This window comes from Rhinopithecus bieti, unplaced genomic scaffold (assembly GCF_001698545.2).
Source record: "Rhinopithecus bieti isolate Rb0 unplaced genomic scaffold, ASM169854v2 scaffold_14229, whole genome shotgun sequence".
Lineage (NCBI taxonomy): Eukaryota > Metazoa > Chordata > Mammalia > Primates > Cercopithecidae > Rhinopithecus > Rhinopithecus bieti.
In genome coordinates this window covers 1,874,487-1,883,842 of record NW_016807978.1, presented here as the reverse complement: position 1 = coordinate 1,883,842, position 9,356 = coordinate 1,874,487, and the positions used below count along the sequence as shown (strand labels likewise).

At 46.6% G+C, this 9,356-nt stretch overlaps 1 pseudogene; it reads right to left on the bottom strand.

Moving 5' to 3' along the window:
* Positions 1-6,911: 6,911 nt before the first annotated feature.
* LOC108537195 (protein FAM64A-like) lies at positions 6,912-7,905 on the bottom strand (annotated as a pseudogene).
* Between the last annotated feature and the right edge of the window lie 1,451 nt (positions 7,906-9,356).

Sequence of the window (9,356 nt, the reverse complement as noted above, 5' to 3'; positions counted from 1 at the left end):
TGGCTTCCCTCCAAAATAATTACCTTTTCTCCCATTTTCTATAAGAATTATTTAAATAACCTTTTTATTTTGGAATACTAGATTTACAGAAACAATGCAAAGATGGTACAGAAAGTTCCATATACCCCTTGCTTCATTTTCTCTGTTAACATATTACTACTTACGGTACATTTGCAATTCCATTTAAGAACTGATTTGTTTTTGTTTACATATCTACTAAAACTTGCACTTTGGCTCAGATAGTTTTTCCCTAATGACCCTTTTTCTGTTCCAGATTCCATCCAGGATACCACATTAAATTTGACTCATCACTGTCTGTGTCAGACACTGTGTAAAATGTCCCTCAAATTTCGTTTTTCTGGGTGTTTTTCCTCACATGTAGATTGCGGATTATGGCGTTTTCAGCAAAGAATACCTGAGAGCTGAAGCGGCACCTTTCATCGTGTCAGGGCCAGAACATATCACATGGCCATCAATGGTAAAGTTAACCTTCACTGCACTTAGTTAAGGCAGAGTTTGCCGCTTTCTGCATTGTGAAGTTACTGTTTCTCCCTTTAACTGTAATCATTTTGGAAGCAACTCCCACTAAGTCTAGTCCTTACCCTCAAAAAGGTAGAAAGGGAATTGGGAGGGATTAAGCTCATTTCCTGCGGAAAAGGGAGTATTTACAGATATTATTACTGTTATTATTTTTAAAATTCAGACAAGGTCTCGTTCTGTCACCCGGCCTGCGAGTGGCAGTGGCCCCGACTGCAACCTCCACCTCCCGGGCTCAAACAGTCCTCCTGCCCTCAGCCCTCCCAAGCTAGCTGCGGACTGCAGGCATGCCATACCCTGGGCCTATTTTTTGTTTTAGTAGAGAAGCGGCGGTTTGCACCATGTTTGCAGGCTGGATCTCCACTCCTGAGCTCAAGCCCGGATCCTCCTCCTCAGCCTTCCAAAATGCCAGGATTTACAGGCATGCAGCCACCGTGCTCAGTGGGGAGTATGTACATTTTTTTTTTCTGCAAACAGAATTCTTCGCTCCGTTACCTAGGCTGGAATGCAATGGGCTGCCGATCGTGGCTCACTGCAACCTCCACCCTCCCGGGTTCAAGCTGATTCTTCTGTCTCAGCCTCCCGAGTAGCTTTTTTTTTTTTTTTTTTTCGGACTACAGGCGTGCACCGCCAGGCCTGGCTAATTTTTGCTTATTTTTCAAGTAGAGATGGGGTTTTTCCCCCATGTTGACCAGACCTGGTCTCGAACTCCTGACCTCAAGGTTGATCTGCCCACCTCGGCCTCCGAAATCTTGGGATTACAGGAATGAACCACTGTGGACCATCCAGACCTACATATATTAAATGGGATTATTCTGTCTGAAAATTAGTTTCTTCTTCTTGACTAATTTTTATTCATTAATGGGGCCAGGTGACAGTGGCTCACACCTGTAAATGCCAGCACTTTGGGAGGCCAAGGGCAGGTGGATGATTTTGAACTCAGGCAGTTGAGACCAGCCTGGGCAACATGGTGAGACCCTTTCCTCTATTTTAAAAAAGTACAAAAATTAGCCAAGGCATTGGTTGGCTCTACACCTGTAGTCCCAGCTACACAGCGGAGGCTGGAGAATCCCTTGAGGCCCAGGAGGCTGAGGTTGCAGTGAGCTGAGATTGTGCCCACCTGGCGTGACAGAGTAAGACCCTGTCTTCCAAAAATAAAATAAAATAGAATCATAATTTTTATTCATTAAGTATTTATATCAGCCGAACTCATATTTACAGTAGGGCCCATTGGTTATCCATGGATGGTCTGTATCCATAGATTCAACCCAACCATGAATCAAAAAAACATTAAAAAAAAAAACAAGAAAATGAAAAATAACAATGTGACATTTAAAACTAATACGCATTTTTGCTGGGCGCGGTAGCTCACGCCTGTAATCCCAGTACTTTGGAAGGTAAAGGCGGGCGGATACCTGAGGTGGGAGTTCCAAGACAAGCCTGGAACCCAACATGGAGAAAACCCTGTCTCTACTAAAAAATACAAAATTAGCTGGGCATGGTGGCACATGCCTGTAAATCAAGCTATGTGAGGCTGAGGCAGGATAATTGCTTCTTGCTTCAACCCGGGAGGCGGAGGTTGCACTGCACCGAGATTGTGCCATTGCACTCCAGCCTGGACAACAAAAGTGAAACTCCATCTCAAAAATAAATAAATAAATAAATAAATAAATAAATAGGCCGGGCGCGGTGGCTCAAGCCTGTAATCCCAGCACTTTGGGAGGCCGAGACGGGCGGATCACGAGGTCAGGAGATTGAGACCATCCTGGCTAATATGGTGAAACCCTGTCTCTACTTAAAATACAAAAAACTAGCCGGGCGACAAGGCGGGCGCCTGTAGTCCCAGCTACTCGGGAGGCTGAGGCAGGAGAATGGCGTAAACCCAGGAGGCGGAGCTTGCAGTGAGCTGAGATCCGGCCACTGCACTCCAGCCTGGGTGGCAGAGCAAGACTCCGTCTCAAAAAAATAAAATAAATAAAATAAAAAATAAATAAATAAAACGAATATGCATTTTTAAAACAACACAGTATAAATACTATTTACATAGCATTCACATTGTATTCGGTATTATAATTAATATATAGATGATTTAAGGTATACAGGAGCATGTGCATAGGTTATATGCAAATACTACACTTTTTCATTTCAGGGACTTCAGCATCCTTAGATTTGGTATTCCTGGGGGTCCTGGAACCAATCCTCAGTGAATACCAAGGGACAACTGTACTCATTTTTTACTTTGGGTTATAATCCAATACTATGTTGTTTATTTTGTTATTCAACTTGTTCCAGTTTTGACCATCAGGAGCTCTTCCAAGTTGGTCCTTTGACATGCACAACTCTTTGATATGGACACCTTCTTGTAAAATATTAAAAACATAGAAATGAAAGATAATCACTTATCTTTGGAGGCACTTTATTTTTAATGTTACATACATGGGGATGCACTTGGTGTCTCATGCTTGTAATCCCAGCACTTTGGGAGGCCAAGGCAGGAGGAGCGCTTGAGGCTAGGAGTTCATGACTAGGCTGGGCAACATAGCAAGACCTCATCTCTAACAAAAAAAAAAAAAAAAAAAACCGAGACTTGGCAATCCTGCAGTGAGTCCAGAAAAGACGTCATTTTATTTTTTTATATTTTTTTGAGACAGAATCTCACTCTGTCACCCAGGTTGGAGTGCAGTGGCATGATCCCAGCTCACTGCAACCTCCGCCTCCCAGGTTCAAGTGATTCTCCTGCCTCAGCCTCTCAAGTAACCAGGATAACAGGTGCCTGCCAGCCACTATGTCTGACTAATTTTTGTATTTTTAGTAGAGATGGGGTTTCACCATGTTGGCCAGGCTGGCCTCGAACTCCTGACCTCAGGTGATCCGCCAGCCTCAGCTTCCCAAAGTTCGGAGATTACAAGCGTGAGCCACCACGCCCAGCTGCCAAGATGTCATTTTAAAAGGTAGTGTTTTCCTGATCTGATTGTGCCGTTATAATGAGTCATGATTTACCTTTAATTACCTCGATCCTTTTACTTGTTAAAAAAATTTACATTTGTGGGCCAGATGCGGTGGCTCACGCCTGTAATCCCAGCACTTTGGGAGGCCAAGGTGGGTGGATCACGAGGTCAGGAGATAGAGACCATCCTGGCTAACACGGTGAAACCCCATCTCTACTAAAATTACAAAATAATTAGCTGGGTGTGGTGGCGGGTGCCTGTAGTCCCAGCTAGTCGGGAGGCTGAGGCAGGAGAATGACATGAACCGAAATTGCGCCACTGCACTCCAGCCTGGGCAACAGAGCAAGACTTCGTCTCAAACAAACAAACAAAAATTACATTTGTGCCAGGCGAGGTGGCTCATGACAGTAATCCTAGCACTTTGGGAGGACGAGGCAGGAAGATCACTTGAGCTCAGGAGTTCAACACCAGCCTGAGTAACATAGTGAGACCTCATCTTTAAAAAAAAATACAAAAATCAGCCAGCTGTGATGGCATGTGCCTGTAGTCCTAGCTACTCAGGAGACTGAGATGGGAGGATCGCTTGAGCCCAGAAGGTAGAGCCTGCAGTGAGCTATGATCATGCCACTGTACTCCAGCCTGGGCAACAGAGCAAGACCCTGTCTCAAAAAAAAAAAAAAATTTACACTTGTAATCTGGATTCATTGTAGGAAAATTCAGATAAGAAATAGGAGAAATTGCTAGGCATAATGGTACTCACCTGTAGTCCCAGCTACTAAGGAGGCTGAGGCAGGAGGATCATTTGAGCCTAGGAGTTTAGGCTGTAGTATGCTATGCCTATTGGATGTCTGCACTAAGTTCAGCATCAATATGGTGACCTCCCAGGAGCAGGGGACCACCAGGTTGCCTAAGGAGTGGTGAACACAGATTGGAAACAGAGCAGGTCAAAACTCAGAGCAGGTCGATCTGATCAAGAGTGGGATCGTGCCTGTGAATAGCTACTGCACTCCAGCCTGGGCAACATAGTGAGACCCTGTGAAAGAAAGAGAGAGAGAGAAAGAGAGAGAAAGAAGAAGACAAAGAAAGGAAAGGGAAGGGAAGGAAGGGGAGGGGAGGGGGAGGAAAGAAGGAAGGAATTATCCATAATCTCATTATGCAGTGATAATTACTTTGTTTGTTTAAGATGGAGTCTTCCCTCCTGGCTAATACGGTGAAACCCCGTCTCTACTAAAAATACAAAAAACTAGCCGGGTGAGGTGGCGGGCGCCTGTAGTCCCAGCTACTCGGGAGGCTGAGGCGGGAGAATGGCGGGAACCCAGGAGGTGAAGCTTGCAGTGAGCCGAGATCACGCCACTGCACTCCAGCCTGGGCGACAGAGCGAGACTCCTCCTCAAAAAAAAAAAAAAAAAAAGATGGAGTCTTGCTCTGTCTCCCAGGCTGGAGTGCAGTGGCATGACCTCAGCTCACTACAACCTCCGCCTCCTGGGTTCAAGAGATTCTCCTGTCTCAGCCTCCTAAGTAGCTGGGATTACAGGCACGTGCCACCACACCTGGCTAATTTTTGTATTGTCAGTAGAGACAGGGTTTCACCACGTTGGTCAGGCTGGTCTTGAACTCCTGACCTCAGGTGATCCACCCGTCTTGGCCTCCGAAAGTGCTGGGATTACAGGCGTGAGACACCATGCCTGGCTGTTAATTGCTTTTGTTCTTGTTTTTGTTTTTGACTCCAGGCTGGAGTGCAGTGGCGCAATCTCAGCTCACTGCAACTTTGACATCCCAGGCTCAAGCAATCCTCTGCCCTCAGCCTCCTGAGTAGCTGGGACTACAGGTGCATGCCACCATGCCTAGCTAATTTTTTTTCTTTTTCCTTTTTTCTTTTTGTAGAGATGACGTCTCACTATGTTGCTCAGGTTGGTCTCAACCTCTTCCTGGGTTCAAGCAATTCTCCTGCCTCAGCCTCCCAAAGTGTTGGGATCACAGGCATGAGTCACCACACCTGGCCGATAATTACTATTAATACTTTGCTATACATTTCTCCTTTCTAGTGTGTGTGAATGTGCATATCTTTTACATATATACATATTTTTTTGAGACGGAGTTTCACTCTTGTTGCCCAGGCTGGAGTGCAATGACGTGATCTTGGCTTACCGCAACCTCTTCCTCTGCCTCCTGGGTTCAAGCAATTATCCTGCCTCAGCATCCTGAGTAGCTGGGATTACAGGCATGCGCCATCACACCCGGCTAATTTTGTATTTTTAGTAGAGACGGGATTTCTCCATGTTGGTCAGGCTTGTCTCGAACTCCCGACCTCAGGCGACCTATCCACCTTGACCTCCCAAACTGCTGGGATTATAGGCGTGAGCCACCGCACCCGGCCATATATATATATATATATATACACACACACATACATATATATACACATATATATATACACACACATACATATATGTGCATATATACACACACATACGTGTGTGTGTGTGTGTGTGTGTGTATATATATTTTTTTGGATGGATTCTTGCTCTGTCACCCAGGCTGGAGTGCAGTGGCTCGATCTCCACTCACTGCAACCTCCGCCTCCCAGATTCCAGCAATTCTCTGCCTCAGCCTCCCGAGTAGTTGGGATTACAGGCACCCGCCACCACGCCTGGCTAATTTTTGTATTTTTAGTAGAGACGGGGTTTCACCATGTTGGCCAGGCTGATCTCGAACTCCTGACCTCATGATCCACCCGCCTTGGCCTCCCAAAGTGCTGGGATTGCAGGCGTGAGCCATTGTGCCCGGCCCACTTACCAATATATTGTTAGATCTTTCCCACGTCACTATATACATTTTTTTTCAAATGCAAAGTCTTTATTATGAGAAAACAGTGTTATCTAGAAAAGTCACACACCAGTTTCTTTCTAATAAAATGACAAAGCAGGGTTCTTAAATAATTTACAGAGAGCAGAAATTGCTCTTGAATAGGGCTACCCCTCCTGGCACACCCACAGTGCTCTGCATTGAACATATACATAGGTACCAGTGAGTCCAGGGTCTTAAGTCCGGAAATATCTCCTATGCCTTCCTCCAAGTCCCTGGTAGGGAAAGCAGGGATGAGAGTGGGACCCCCAAGAGCCTTAGCACTGGAAACACAGCGGGTGAGTGACTCTGCAGATGACTCTCCCAAAACCAGGCACCTGGGTGCACAGCTAAGAGCTCTCTAACATCTGATGCTAGCACTTCATGTTATAGATGAGTCAAATACAAGGCTCAAGGTCAAGTGTACCATCAGTTTCTAAGCTCAAGGGTCCCCTAAGAAATTCTCCCCACCTCTGCAAGGTCTTCCCAAGACACTCTAAGGCTGTGGCAGGTAGTCACTGATGGATCCAGATGTGGCCGGAGCAGGGGGGGGCTCTGGACCCCTTGTTAGTCAGGTCCTTGTTAGCAGTGGCCCAGGGGTACTGATGGCTCCTGGGGGCTTCCTCCACGAAGCTCACGGGGAAGCACAGACACCTTGGGTATGAAGCCTTGGCGATCAGACAGGGCTTATTTCCTGCAGGCCACTTCCTCATCCATGAATGAGAGAGAGGATGTCAGCACCACTCTTCTGCCATAATGGCTTCATCTAGCTTTTGGGACAGCTTCTGGAAATGCTGAATTCCTGCCCCCATAGGCTCTAGGTCACTGTCAGACTGGCTGGGAGAGCAGAGGGGCTATGCTGAGGAGTAGGGGCTCCAGAAGGCAGCCTCCTACATCGACCACCGTAATGGGTAGGCATGGAAGCCTATCTGGGCAGAGAGGTCGTGATGCTCCTTCTCCCAGAGGTCTGTGGCTGAGTGGCCGGGGGGGTCTCCAGACAGCCGGGTGTTCTTCTGGCTCAGGCTGTGAGTTGGGGATCCACTGCCCTTCTGTGCCCCTCTCTTCCTCCTCCTGGGCTTCACTTGGATCTCCACCAGCCACTTGGTGCCACTTTGGCAGGACTCCTGGATTCTCTGGGACATGGCACCCAAGGCACTCTTAGCTGAGTGAGCTATAGCGTGGAAGCCTTGCTGCCCTGGCTCTGGGGTTTCCAGGCATTTCCAGGAAAGGCCTGCGCAGAAGTTGAGGTTGATGGCTCTCAGGGGCAGCCTCCTTTGGAACTGTCTGCACAGAGACCCCAGGGCCCCCATGGAGTTATCCTGATGGCTGGCTGGCCACAGGCTGCAGCTCCTTGCTGTCCTCCAGCTGCTCCTGGTGCTGGAGAGATCTCCAGTGCATAGAGGTCCCCATTCTCTGCCACCGAGAAGCCATCTGCCTGACCAATGCCAGTCACAACCCAAGCATAGCTGCTCCTCAACCACCGCCCACTATATACATTTAATGGATATTTAACTCCCTTTCTACTGTTTTTTTGTGATTATAAACATCCTTGTATATATTTAAATCATTACTTTGTGCCATAGCAACTAAACCAAGCTTGTTTCCAGACTGCAAATTCCAGCTTCCTAAGTCTTTACTGAAATAATTCAGCATGATTTTTAAATGTACTTACAGTGCTGACCTTATAGCCTGCATCATGGTAAAAACCAAAGCAGCTGAAGAATGATCCCTGCTTATGATGTAAAAATGGAGGCAGAAGACATAAATCTAAGGCAATATACAATTTAATGTGACAAAATTATGATATAGAGGGTATGTAATTGCTGAAGGAATTCCAAAGAAAGAAAAATAAATTCTGACTTAGCTAATGTTGGTGTCACATGATCGGTTTATATGTGGCAAAGACTGTCGGTGCTCACCAGTGATTGTATTCTTTTCTTCTTCCTGGCCTACAGCCAGAGTCCCTCTTCCAGCCTCCAGTGCAGTTAGGTGGGACCATGTGACTATGCTGGCCTGTGGAATGTGAGCAAGAGTGGTGGGCACCACTTCTAGGTCCATAAAAACCTCTCAAGCACAATCCTCACTCTTTGGCCATCCCTTCTCTTGCTGAATGGAGATGACAAAGAAAGGGACAAAGAAAAGGGTGGAACCACAAGATGGAAAAAGCCTTTGTCCTTGAGTAATCATATGGAGCAAGACTCCTTCCCTTATGCTACCTCCTTCTCCCACCATCCCCTCTCTCTCTCTTCTTACTTCTTTCCCTCTCTCTTCCTTCCACTCCCCATACCCTTCCAGCAACCCACATTGGACTGTGAACAAGAGAAATAAACTTTTATTATGTTAAACTACTGGAATCACAGGGTTTATTTATTACAGAAGCTGGAATTATTTAACCTATCTAACATACAATGGAATAGATCTATGGGGGGTTTATTTACCTGAAATGTCCTTCTTCTTGAGAACATTTCCCCTTCTTCAAAAATGGAAGTGTGTCTGTATAATGAAGAATTAACTTAACCCTGGCCAGGTGCAATATGGCTCATGCCTATAATCCCAGCACTTTGGGAGACCAAGGCAGGTGGATCACTTGAGGTCAGGAGTTCGAGACCAGCTTGGCAAACATGGAGAACCCCGTCTTTACTAAAAATACAAACAAATTTGCTGGGCATGGTGGCACACCCCTATAATCCCAGCTACTTGGGAGGCTGAGGCAGGAGAATAATTTGAACCAAGGAGGCAGAGGTTGCAGCGACCCAGGATCACACCACTGCACTCCAGCCTGGGCAACAGAGCGAGACTCTAGCACAAAACCACCCAAAGAGAGGCCTGGCCTTTGCCCTCGGGTAGAGGGGAGGTGACCTCCAGGCCCCAGAAATGTCCTTTGTGATAGGAGTGTCTGTTTGCTTGGCGTTCTGGCTAGTGGGCAGTCTAACAATGGGATTTAGGCTCTGGGTCATGCTGTTTCAGTTCTAACCTCTGGAGGAACTGGAGGCTAAAGGTACTAACATGACTCTGGGAGAGGAGTAT